Genomic DNA, 12480 nt, shown 5'->3' on the forward strand with positions numbered 1-12480 from the left:
TAAGTGATAGAGTAAGATATATGCAGGAGTAGGCTAAGGCTATTAATACATAACATGCTACTTAAAATACTATATACATCCTTATCCTTACTCGTTTTTATTTTGTATTTGACATTACGTATTTTGCTATGATGATGAATCTTATGGTGAAATTGCGACTTTGTTTTTCCTTCTTTGAACATAGATAAGGACACACTAAGTATGGATATATATATATATATATATATATATATATATATATATATATATATATATATATATATATATATATATATATATATATATATATATATATATATATATATTATTTTAAGTAACGTGTTATGTAGCAATAACTTTAGCCTACTCCTGTATATATCTTCCTCTCTTCCTTATGATTTACTCAGGAGATAATGGCATGTTACATACATTCATCGCCAGTTTCTTCATCATCAATACATACAACATAACTTTCTAATCAGCAGTTGTTTAGTGTCTAACTTCACTCTGCCCCCACACGCAGAGTGTCACTCGCGCCGTGATGGTTGCGGCGAGTGACATGTTGCTATAAATAACTCTGTGTTTTCAATATGTGGAGCTTTATCTGCATTCTGATCACACTATAGTGTTCACGAGAGATTTTCCTACATAACATAATAATATATTTATGCAGTCAATGAACAACTGTTGAAAACAGCGAGCATAATTAAAACATGTTATAAATATTTTTTTAACATCTTCACAGTTCAACTCATCGTAATGCCATTTTTTTGTTGTTGTTTTGTCAAGTTTTTACAAAACATTTTGATTCTACAGTCACTTCTGAGTCTGATGGTGTCAACCAAAACTGGCTATCTCGTATATGAGGTGAGCTATGGCATATAATAAAGAAACATGTCTCACTCGAGCATGCAAGATGTGGTCCGACATGAGTCTTAGCGAGAGAGCGGTGCAGCCAATCAGCTGCAACCTTACCAACCTGCCTAGGCGCCATGAATCTAGTTTAAGTGAACAAGGTATAGTGTGTGTGTGTGTGTGTGTGTGTGTGTGTGTGTGTGTGTTAACACAATAAAGAGAGCAGAACGGCGAGTAACGGAATCAGGGCCCCCTCCACCCCCAGATAATTGGTTTACACTAATTTATCTCCATATGCTCAAGTTTACTTCAAGCAGGTAACGGAAAGGAAGCAAAGTGCCTTTGCATTGATGGTAGTGTGTCAGCCACGTGTCCCATGACAAATATATCAAGGCTCATGGCGTTCAGGAGGCAGCGTCCCTCCCTGCAGGCAAGGGTCAGGCGATGAAGGGATATGTAGGTAATAAAAAGACTTCCCCAACTGCTGCCGATAATGTTTTACAGCGATAAGTATTGTTAAGGTTAAATCCATCCATCACAGCAGCAACACTCAAAGAGAAGCACCCAGACTTGTTTGAAGTCTCTCAGTACCATTACAACGACTGGTGACCAAATTATGGCAAAGTATAAGGGCGTTATGGTGGGTTGGGGATACCTGTTGATGTAGACACAATTAAACTGTCTCTTGTTTACTTTTCCTGAGCTCGTTCGCCGCTGGCTCCCTGCTGGCTGTTAGAGGAAGGTGTGCAGGTCTTACGCAAATGTGTATGGCTGTAAAACAGAAATACAAAAGAGGGAGTGTGCTAGCGTTTGAAAAGCACGGCGAAAACAGGGCTAAAAATGGTGTCCAAATCCTAGGTTGTCGGGACTCTCTCTATCAAGGGACTCTACTCCCGCCTAGAGTCCCTTGAAAGAGAGAGTCCCGACCAAAGAGACTCCTTGGTCCCGACATAGGCGGGCTGCTGGGCGCCATTATTGGCCCTTCGAGCACCACGCCGACTTTGAACAGAAGTATTGAAAACATAATTTTACCTATTTTGGAAGCGGATTCGGCTGGTTTTTTTTTAATGTAACAATGCCTTGCTGCCTAGCCATCGGGTGTAGCAACATGCCACAGAGGAGATACAAAGTGTATAAATTAACTGCAAGGCCGCTAAGAAGACAGAGGTGTGCTAACAGTCAGTCGTCTTGGGAGGAAACCATCGGTTATGACAGCAGACACACTTACACACTGCCATTGTGTGTGTCTTGCTGTCATAACCGCCCTCCCTTTGTACTGTCTATGGAAACCATTGTGAGAGAGACACAGCTACAAGGACTGAAACAATCGTTCACCTCAGGTCCAGACATAGAAGCTAATGAGGGAAGCTGTGACCCTTATAGCCAAAATTATTGGGTGTGATCTCTCCCACAGGGCTCTAGCTGTTATAACAGACTCACACTGGATATTTCACAGTCTAATAGACTTGACATGTTACAAGAGTTTAGATGAACAGAAGCTAGCTTTTGCTGAGCCATACCTGTCCTGGTAAAACTCTAGAATCACACCCAGCTCCCTCTAAAAGTTAACACATTATTTGTTTGGATTGTTTTTGCTAATCATCACTCTGGTAACCGTTTCCATTATTATTACTCGTTTATGAGATTTTAAATAAATTAAATAAATTGGGAAATATTATTATTTCAGCGGTGATAGGTTAGGTTGCTATTTGCTCATGTGAAGTGTCTTCAGCTAGAAACTCCTCTAGGTTGGGTTATAAGTCCATCTTTATTTAATAGCCTAATGTATAAGGTTGTACAGTCTTCATTTTCATTGGTGCCAATGTCATTATAATATGTTGAAGACATTTTCCTATAATATTCCTAGCTAAACCTATTTTGACCCTCAAGCAAAATTAAACACGTTTACATGGCCTTAGTATTTTATTGTAGTATTTTTCAATCAAGAATAAGTGTTTCAATTAAATTAAATTAAATTAAATGTTATTGAACTCATTGATAACTTATTTTCACAATACCTTGGAATCGCACAGAAAATTTATTACAGCAACTAGGCTACATCCTAGTGTGTGTGTGTGTGTGTGTGTGTGTGTGTGTGTGTGTTAACACAAGAGCCCCCTCCACCCTCACATAAGTAGTTTACACTAATTTTCTCTCCATATGCTAAAGTTTTCTGCAAGCAGGTAACGGAAAGGAAGCAAAGTGCCTTTGCATTGATGGAGCTTGGGTAGTGTGTCAGCCACGTGGCCCATGACAAGTATATCAAGGAGGCAGCGTCCCTCCCTGCAGGCAAGGGTCAGGCGATGAAGGGATATGTAGGTGTTGCTGATAATGTTTTGCAGCGATAAGTATTGTTAAGGAGGTGTTCTGTTTGACAAAGTGTCACTAATATGTCTGCTACCGGTGCGGTTCCTCCTACAGGTATTAATTATCGTTTTCTCAGCCTTTTCTTTCATCTGTAAGTGCGGTCTTTCTGTGTAGGGATTTATTATTAGTCTCTCTCTCTCTCTCTCTCTCTCTCTCTCTCTCTCTCTCTCTCTCTCTCTCTCTCTCTCTCTCTCTCTCTCTCTCTCTCTCTCTCTCTCTCAATTATATTTTATGGTTAAGGGCCTTTTCCACTTACCAAGTTAACCCATATATGCCTGCTACCTGTGCTGCCCGTCCTACAGGTACTAATGATTTTTTTCTTGGCTCCTGTTCCGGTTCATGAAGTACGGTGTCTCTATGTAGGAATTTAGGTATTAGCTTTCACTCACAGATACTCACAGAAGATTCCCTGGAAGAGGCCTTAAGTGGCCTGTGGCTCCAGTTCAGCAGCCTGAACACTGTGTGGGCTGCGCGTGGTGACTATTTGTGCTCTATATGAAAATTTTTGTTCTTGATTTTTCCAAAATTTATCGAGTTTTGCCTCAAAACTCTCTACTGAGTCAGCGTTCACTACCCACTCTGGCAAACTGTTCCAGGTATTAACCACCCGGTTGGGGAATGAAAACTTCCGAACATTCAGCCTAGCTCTTGGTTTAAAGATTTTCTTAGAGTTTCCCCGTGTGGTGCTATCTTCCCTTAAATCAAAAAGTCCCTCTGTACAATCTATATCATATTTCCTGGTTACAATTTTAAAAGTTTCACCTCCCTATCAATTGTATTTTTTGGTTAAGTTTTCCCTTAGCGCTCCCTCCCACCGTATAGGTATTAATTATTGTTTTCTTAGCCTTTTCTTTTATCTCATAAGTACGGTATCGGTGTAGAAATTTAGTATTAGGTTCCTTCTCTTCGTCAATTATATTAATTTTGGTTAAGGGCCTTTTCCGCTTAAGATATTGCCTCTAATACATCTGCTACCTGTGCTGTCCCTCCTACACTATCATTTATCGTATTCTTATCTCCTGCTGTATCTGAAGTCCGCTCTCTTTGAAGGAATGTAGTATTAACTTCCTTCTTATCAATTGTATGTTTTCGTTAAGGTTCCTCTAATATTTCTACTAATTGTGTGCTTCTTTAACTTCACATGTTCTCATAATGTTTGCCTTGCCTTCTCTTTTACTTGATTTCTTAGCTCCTGCTCTGTATGAAGTCCGCGTTTTTGTGTAGGAATTTGGTATTAGGTTCCCTCTCCCTATCAATTATGTTTCTTTGGTTTAGGAGCTTTTCCGTTTAACAAATTATCCCTAATGCTATACCTGCGCTTTCTCTCACAGATATTACTTACGGTTTTCATTTTGTATGATTTGATTCACTGTGTATTGACAGCAAAGGTTATGTAAATTTGCACCTGAATAACTGATCTCCTGTTGGTTATCTTTTCTTTCTTTTATATTCACCAAGAAGGGAGACTTGCTTTATCTTTTCTATTTATTTTTTATTACAGCAAAGGAAACAGCTCAAGGGCAAAATCAAAGGTAACAGTAATGAAAAAAAGCCCGCTAATCACTGCTCCTATAAAAAAAAATTCAGACGAGTGGTCGAAAGAGAGGTCAATTTCGGAAGGAGAGGTGTCCTGATACTCTCCTCATGAAAGAGTTCAAGTCGTAGGCAGGAGGAAGTACAGAAGAAGTAAGATTGTTCCAGAGTTTACCTGCGTGAGGGATGAAAGAGTGAAGATGCTGGTTAACTCTTGCGTAAGGAATTTGGACAGTAAAGGGATGAGCTTGAGTGATAGTTTGGCAAGGCTTACACACCCACACACACATTTGGTAAGGCTTTCGCAGAGGTTGTGTTAGTACTTCCATTCGTAATATCATGGGCCTTGTGATAGTTTGGCAAGGCTTACACACCCACACACACACTTGGTAAGGCTTTCGCAGAGGTTGTGTTAGTACTTCCATTCGTAATATCATGGGCCTAGTGATAGTTTGGCAAGGCTTCTGCACCATGCACGTGGAAAACACTCATGAGAACCAGCTTATCTCCGTTGTGGCCTTGGGAGATAATTGTTAGAGCCGAAAGCTTCTGGGAATACGAACCTTACAGGCAGGAATGATGATGCTTGACGAGTATTTGCCTTTTGCTTCCATGCATGCAGCTTCGGCTTATCGGGTTCCTTAGTCTTCCTTCCCTTCCCTCGCTCGCTAGCCAATAGTTATTTTTTTTCGACGTTTTATTTTTAATAATATTTTTACGTCTCTTTTCTTTTTTTTTCTTTTTTTATGTAGCTATACTTCTTTTCTTTCTTTCCTTCTTCCTCTGCGACTTTCTTCCTTTCCATATAACTTTCTTTCCTTTTATTCTTTTTTTTTCGTTTTCTTACTTTTTTTTGTGGGGGGGGGGGGGGTATTTCGTTGGGGATATACCCCAATGGAGGAAGGCGGAACATGCCGCGCAACCCCCCAGACGGGGGAGGCCCAACAACGGGGCTGAGGGTGTCGGAAAGAGCCCACCTTTCCACCCCCATGGTAGCTGATAGGTCGCGAACCCATACACACCAGGCACCCTGCCGAAGCGCAAGGCCGAGACGCTACCACGGGACCACGGGAGCCCGCCTTCTTACTTCCTTTTCTGTAGTTTTCTTTTTGTATTTAAAAGGAAGTATATCATTATTATTATTATTATTATTATTATTATTATTATTATTATTATTATTATTATTATTATTATTATTATTATTATTATTATTATTAGAGAGAGAGAGAGAGAGATGGCAGCCAAATACACAGGTCATCCTTTACTCTCGCCATTCATTTCGTTTTCTTTCATGCCTTATTGAAAGGCAGACCACGTTAAAATTATCACCCATCCTTATTAAACATATATATATATTGAAAAATTCATAAGAAAATAACAATATTAACATGACATTTTACAATGAAAAACTCAAGAAAATGAATACTGTTCAATAGATACATACAATAGACCAGACGGTTAGTCTTAATAATAACTACCATGAAATGATGTGATCTTACTTGATGACAAGAGGAACAGAATGAAGAGGGTGCATCTCTGTCACTCAGGCCCTAGCATAGTATAGGCTCTGTGTGAATAGGCAGGGCAGCCTAGCAATAGTGCGGTAGTATGGGCAGGTGTTCTGAGCCTTGAGATTCCCTCACTGTGGCTAAGTAGTTGGTATATAAGATAGGTTTGGGTTTTCCTTCAAAACATAAATCCATCCATAAACATTCATTAATTCATAGATTATTTGAATACTATATAAAAGTACAATATTCTTAGTTTTGGAAAATCAAAAATCCCCCTGAGTGACCCAGCTCTGGCCTCATACACACCCCTTGTGTTCCTCTCCTCCTCTTCCCCTTGTGTTCCTCTCCTCCTCTTCCTCTTGTGTTCCTCTCCTCCTCTTCCCCTTGTGTTTCTCTCCTCCTCTTCCCCTTGTGTTCCTCTCCTCCTCTTCCCCTTGTGTTCCTCTCCTCCTCTTCCCCTTGTGTTTCTCTCCTCTTCCAGGGGTTGCTCAATCACTGTTTCTGTGAATTGATAAATATCACATTAATAAATATGCAGATTAATTAATGCAACTGAAAAAGGACATGATCAATCTGTGAAGGCATGTCTAATGAAGAGTGAACATAACAAACTTTCCTCATATAATACCGAAGCACACAAGTTTACAGATATACCCCGGTAGGTAGAGTCAGCTTTTGGGTAGCGTGATACTTGCCCATGGAGCCAGAGTTACCTGGGACGGGCTATACAATTAATTCAGTCTCACTGAGTTTGACGTTGATGCGACACAAAGTCGTATCAGCAAAACCCCATGATTCTGCGGATGAACTTATTACCAAAAGTGTCAACATTTCCTGTCTCACAGGAAAGGTTTGCAGTTAAAGTCTGACTGAAAAACTACAAAAGATGATTGAAGGTAGAATCAGTTAACACTGATGCTTTTTAGATAGAAAAGAGTGTCTAGATCATCTCTTACTTTTTATGTTGCTACCTATTGCGCCGGTAGGCACCTTCCCGGTGGGGCCTGATGGTCGGCCCAAGGCTTCTTCCAGGTGGAGCCTGATGGTCAGCCCAGCCCGTTCTGGTGCAGGCGAGTGTTTGTAGTGGTGCCATCTTGCATTGGCTCATGCTGCTCCCCGGAACTCGTTCTTGATTCGCTTGGACGGCTTCCTTTAGAGTCCGGGTTGATGGGTGGTCTTCAGGACAGCATGTGGGTAGTTTTAAGCCACTCGGCGGTGACTGAAAAATCCGAGGTGGTAGCGTGGGGATTCGAACCCGCGTCATCCATCATGCGGTGAATGTGGGCCGCTAGAAGTTCAGTCACCGCCTACCCTATTACATAGACGGTCACTATTCTTCCCCTAAACATATCAACAGTGGTGTTCCACAGGGCTCTGTCCTATCACCCACTCTCTTCCTGTTATTCATCAATGATCTTCTTTCCATAATAAACTGTCCTGTCCACTCATACGCCGACGACTCCACTCTGCATTATTCAACTTCTTAAAATAGAAGACCCTCTCTACAGGAAGTACACGACTCCAGACTGGAGGCTGCAGAACGTTTAACCTCAGACCTTGCTGTCATTTCCGATTGGGGCAGAAGGAACCTTATGTCCTTCAATGCCTCAAAAACTCAATTTCTCCACCTATCAACTCGACACAATCTTCCAAACACCTATCCCCTATTCTTCGACAACACTCAGCTATCACCATCTTCAACACTAAACATCCTCGGTCTATCCTTAACTTAAAATCTCAACTGGAAACTTCACATCTCCTCTCTCGCTAAATCAGCTTCCTTGAGGTTAGGCGTTCTGTATCGTCTCCGCCAGTTCTTCTCCCCTGCGCAGTTGCTATCCATATACAGGGGCCTTGTCAGCCCTCGTATGGAGTATACATCTCACGTGTGGGGGGGCTCCACTCACACAGCTCTTCTGGGCAGAGTGGAGTCTGAGGCTCTTCGTCTCATCAGCTCTCCTCCTCCTACTCTATTCTTCTACCTCTTAAATTCTGTCGCGATGTTGCCTCTCTTTCTATCTTCTATCGATATGTCCACGCTGACTGCTCTTCTGAACTTGATAAGTGCATGCCTCCCCCCCTCCCGCGGCCCCGCTGCACACGAATTTCTACTCATGTTCATCCCTATATTGTCCAAACCCCTTATGCAAGAGTTAACCAGCATCTTCACTCTTTCATCACTCACGCTGGTAAACTCTGGAACAATCTTCCTTCATCTGTATTTCCTCCTGCCTATGACTTGAACTCTTTCAAGAGAAGGGTGTCAGGACACCTTTCCTCCCGAAATTGACCTCTCTTTCGGCCACCTCTTATGATTCTTTTTTTAGGAGCAGCGAGTAGCGGGCTTTTTTTTATTATTGTTTCCTTTTTTGTGTGTGCCCTTGAGCTGCCTCCTTTGTTGTAAAAAAAATATATATATTTATTACATAAAATTAATAAAAATATATGTAGCGCTTATGGACCTTGAAAAAACATTTAAGTTAGCCTCTGTGGTGCAGTAGTTAATATGCCTAGCTACAAATCCATAGGCATTGGTTTGAATTCCTGTTTGGGGCAGTCAGTGTGTAGCTCACCCAGCTGTTCATCCTCCCTCTGGGGCTGGTCAGTAAATGGGTACCTGGGGAAAGTAAACTGTGGTAACCCGGATGTCATTCTGGCCTATGTCCCAGGGTATTGGGCTCCCTTCCCTCCCTTTCTGCCTATTGCGCCAGAAGATTTTTCTTGGTGGGACCTGATGGTCAGTCCCAGCCCATTGTGACGCAGGCACTTAAGATACACCAAAATGGAATTTCACGAGTTTCTCCCATGGGTAAATTTAAATTAAATGCAGTCTCAGTCAATTGACTCCTGCCAACCATCCCTCTCTCACTCTTGTGTGTGTGTGTGTGTGTGTGTGTGTGTGTGTGTGTGTGTGTGTGTGTGTGTGTGTGTGTGTGTGTGTATATATATATATATATATATATATATATATATATATATATATATATATATATATATATATATATATATATATATATATATATATATATATATATATATATATATATATATATATATATATATATATATATATATATATATATATATATATATATATATATATATATATATATATATATCCCAGCGTGATCAGATACCAGTGACTAATATTATACAACTTTAGCCAACAGTATTGTATCTGGGCTGTATTGAATTGTATAACGGTCACTATAACCCATACTTGTGGTATATAACAGGTCACTAAAGGGTATTTTCACACTTGTATGGTTTTCTAATAGGTTTGAAGGCTAGTAGAGGACATATATGACAGCACAAAGGTACTTCAGAAGGTAAGAAGTAAAACATGGGTGTTTTAATATAGTAACCAATCTAAACAAAAATTATGTTATTTAATGCTGCCAAGAAAATATTGTATCATACATGCGCCACTATTTCTCGAAGCAGGCAGTAATTTACCGAGTTAATACACTATTATTGTAGTTTGGGTCAAACAAGACTCATTCCTTTCTCCCTATACCCCCCGCACAAGGCCAAGAGAAGGAAATTTAATTACATAACCGAGTTTCAAAATGTATTTACAGGATTTTTAGGTCTATAGGTAATGGAACTCCGTGAACACATTGATTTTGGGATAGGCTTGATCTATTCATAGATTCACCTCATAGGCAGCTGGTTGTCCATTACAATATTGTTCCCTGGATTTACTTGGTTTACTTGGTTATCTGTATTTTTCCACCATAATGGCTCCTACTACACCACCTTCTACATAGAAAAAGATGAGGCATACCACAATCACTGTTGCTAAGAAATAGATATTAAAGCGCGCGGAGAAGGATACGAGGGTGACGATGCACTTAATGCTCAAGTACGTACAATGTTGGCCAGTCTACCGTCGTATGATTGCGAAGAAAAATCCACAGAATTGCAGCTATATACAGTTGGTGAACAGTCAATGAAGGGTGTTGTACATAAAAAAAACTCTTAAACTGTCACAGTTGGGCAAAGTGTGGAATATGTCATTGTTTTGTGGCAAACGAGCTGTGGGCAAGCAATTATGTGAGGATATGGAGATTAACACTGATGTAAAGTTTTTGGATTGCTGACTTATAACTTTGAGGAGTGTCACGGAAAAAGGGAAGTGGATGTGGCAGGGAAGAAATGTTCTGCCAACACGGGTGCTGCACAAGAGTACACTGTCCTATTTTCTCAGTTTGTTAAGGAGAATAAGCCACTCCATGCCGGGCCAGAACATTATGAGGCCCCTTCCTAGTAATGCAGAAAATCTGCTAATCCAGAGGGTTCGTAACCCCCTGCATTACGGTTTAAAGGACTTTTGACAGGAGCTGCCTTGTATAGGCCAACCGGCCTCTTGCAGTCTCCTTAAGTTCTTATGTTCTTACTAAACTGTAACAACTACATTGAATAATAATTCCTTGAGATAAAAACCCATAGCATAGAAAAAGTAAACTTACCTTGTTACAAAACTCCCGCCCTTGGTTAGAAATAAGGCGCTTTGGTGCTCCCAGTCTGGAAACGAAAAGAAAAAAAAATCAAATTAGACATTGCATTTATGGATATAAATACACCTCTATTAACTTCAAAAAGAAATGTAATCCATAGTTGTTCATGCATTTTAAGTGAAATATTAAATAGAAGAATAACAGACTAGGTAAATAAGAGTACATAAATGAAATAATATATAATGGCTGGAGAAGGTAGGAAGACACCTACCGAACGGGCGCAAGCCACTCCCGGTGAGGTATATATGGGAAGTGAGGAGGGTGCTGAAGCCCTTCAAAGACCCTTCCCATTACCTCACTAACCGTTTCCCTATTGTCTCATCAACACCAGAGAGTAGTTCAGCATGCTCTCTAAAAACAGATCCTCTTTTATCCACACCACACTACATTCACACAACACACACACCTTTTCCCAAAATTAAAAATTAAAAATGGCGTTCAACAACAGTGCCTCGGAGTCCCCGCCTGGGGTGGGGGGACCACAAATTCCCCCAGGGAGGACTCCCCTTTTGGCTGCCGACCTGAGAGGTGTCTTCGTTCTAATTTTCATTCTGTAGAACACCATCTCTCCTCCTCTAAACCTCACCTTCTCTTCCTCACCGAAACACAGGTTTCTGAGGCTACTGACAGAAACCTCTACTCTGTTCCCTCCTACTATCTCTATCCTAAATTTCAATCCAAAGCTGGATGTTGCCCTTACGTGCGCAACGACATCATTTATTCTCTTGCCCACGACCTTGACTCTTCTGAATTTTCTACCATCTGGCTACGACTTCATTGTCATTCTATTACTAAATACATCTGTGCTGTTTATCTCTCACCTAACTCTACTAACTATGTGAAATTCTTTGATTATTTGAGCTCTAAAGTGGAGCACATCTTGACCCACTCTCCCTTCGCTGAAATCTCCATCTTGAGAGATTACTATGTTCACCACCAGCTTTGGCTTTCATCCTCTTTCACTGACCAGCCTGGTGAGCAAGCCTACAATTTTGCTCTCCTCAACGGTTTAGAGCAGTTGGTTCAGCACCCTACACGTATCCCCGACCGTCTTGGAGACCGGCCCAACATACTAGACCTCTTCCTTACTTCTATCCCTTGTGCTTACTCTGTCAAACTATTCTTTCCGTTGGGCTCCTCCGATCACAACCTTATTTCTGTATCCTGTCCTATTGCTCCTGTTCATCCTCTGGACCCACCAAAGAAGCGATGCTTCTGGCATTTTGCTTCAGCTCGGTGGGACGACCTGAGGATGTACTTTTCCGATTTCCCGTAAAATGATTATTGCCTCCAGGAGAGGACCCCTCTGTGTGTGCCCAGCGCATCACAGAGGTGATTGTCTCTGGAATGCAGGCATACATTCCAAGTTATTACTCTACTCCTCATGCTAAAAAAGCCTTGGTCTAATCTTGCTTGTTCTCGTGCTATTAAAGATAGAGAGGCAGCTCACAAAAGGTACCAGAGCATTCGCACTCCTACTAACCATGATCTTTATATTTCTGCCCGGAATCGTGCCAAATTTATTATCCGAATTACCAAAAACTCCTTCATCAATAGAAAATGTCAAAACCTTGCTTTCTCTAAATCATCCCGTGACTTCTGGCATCTACCCAAAAATATCTCCTCCAATTTCACTTTTTCATCTTTCCCTTCTCTCTTTAACCCTGAAGGCTGCACCGCCGTCTCATCTATCTCTAAGGCTGAACTCTGTAACA

The 12480-nt window shown here is 41.0% G+C and overlaps 1 protein-coding gene across 1 annotated transcript in view; it reads right to left on the minus strand.

The window, feature by feature from the left end:
* LOC126990018 (polyamine deacetylase HDAC10-like) overlaps positions 1-10767 on the minus strand; it is a 29212-nt gene extending 18445 nt beyond the window's left edge. Inside the window, exon 1 of the mRNA XM_050848595.1 lies at positions 10718-10767. The gene's annotated coding sequence lies outside the window, so the exon portion shown is untranslated. The remainder of the gene's footprint in view (positions 1-10717) is intronic.
* Positions 10768-12480: the final 1713 nt, after the last annotated feature.

The sequence above is a fragment of the Eriocheir sinensis genome, unplaced genomic scaffold (genome assembly GCF_024679095.1).
Source record: "Eriocheir sinensis breed Jianghai 21 unplaced genomic scaffold, ASM2467909v1 Scaffold1415, whole genome shotgun sequence".
In the NCBI taxonomy this organism is placed as follows: domain Eukaryota; kingdom Metazoa; phylum Arthropoda; class Malacostraca; order Decapoda; family Varunidae; genus Eriocheir; species Eriocheir sinensis.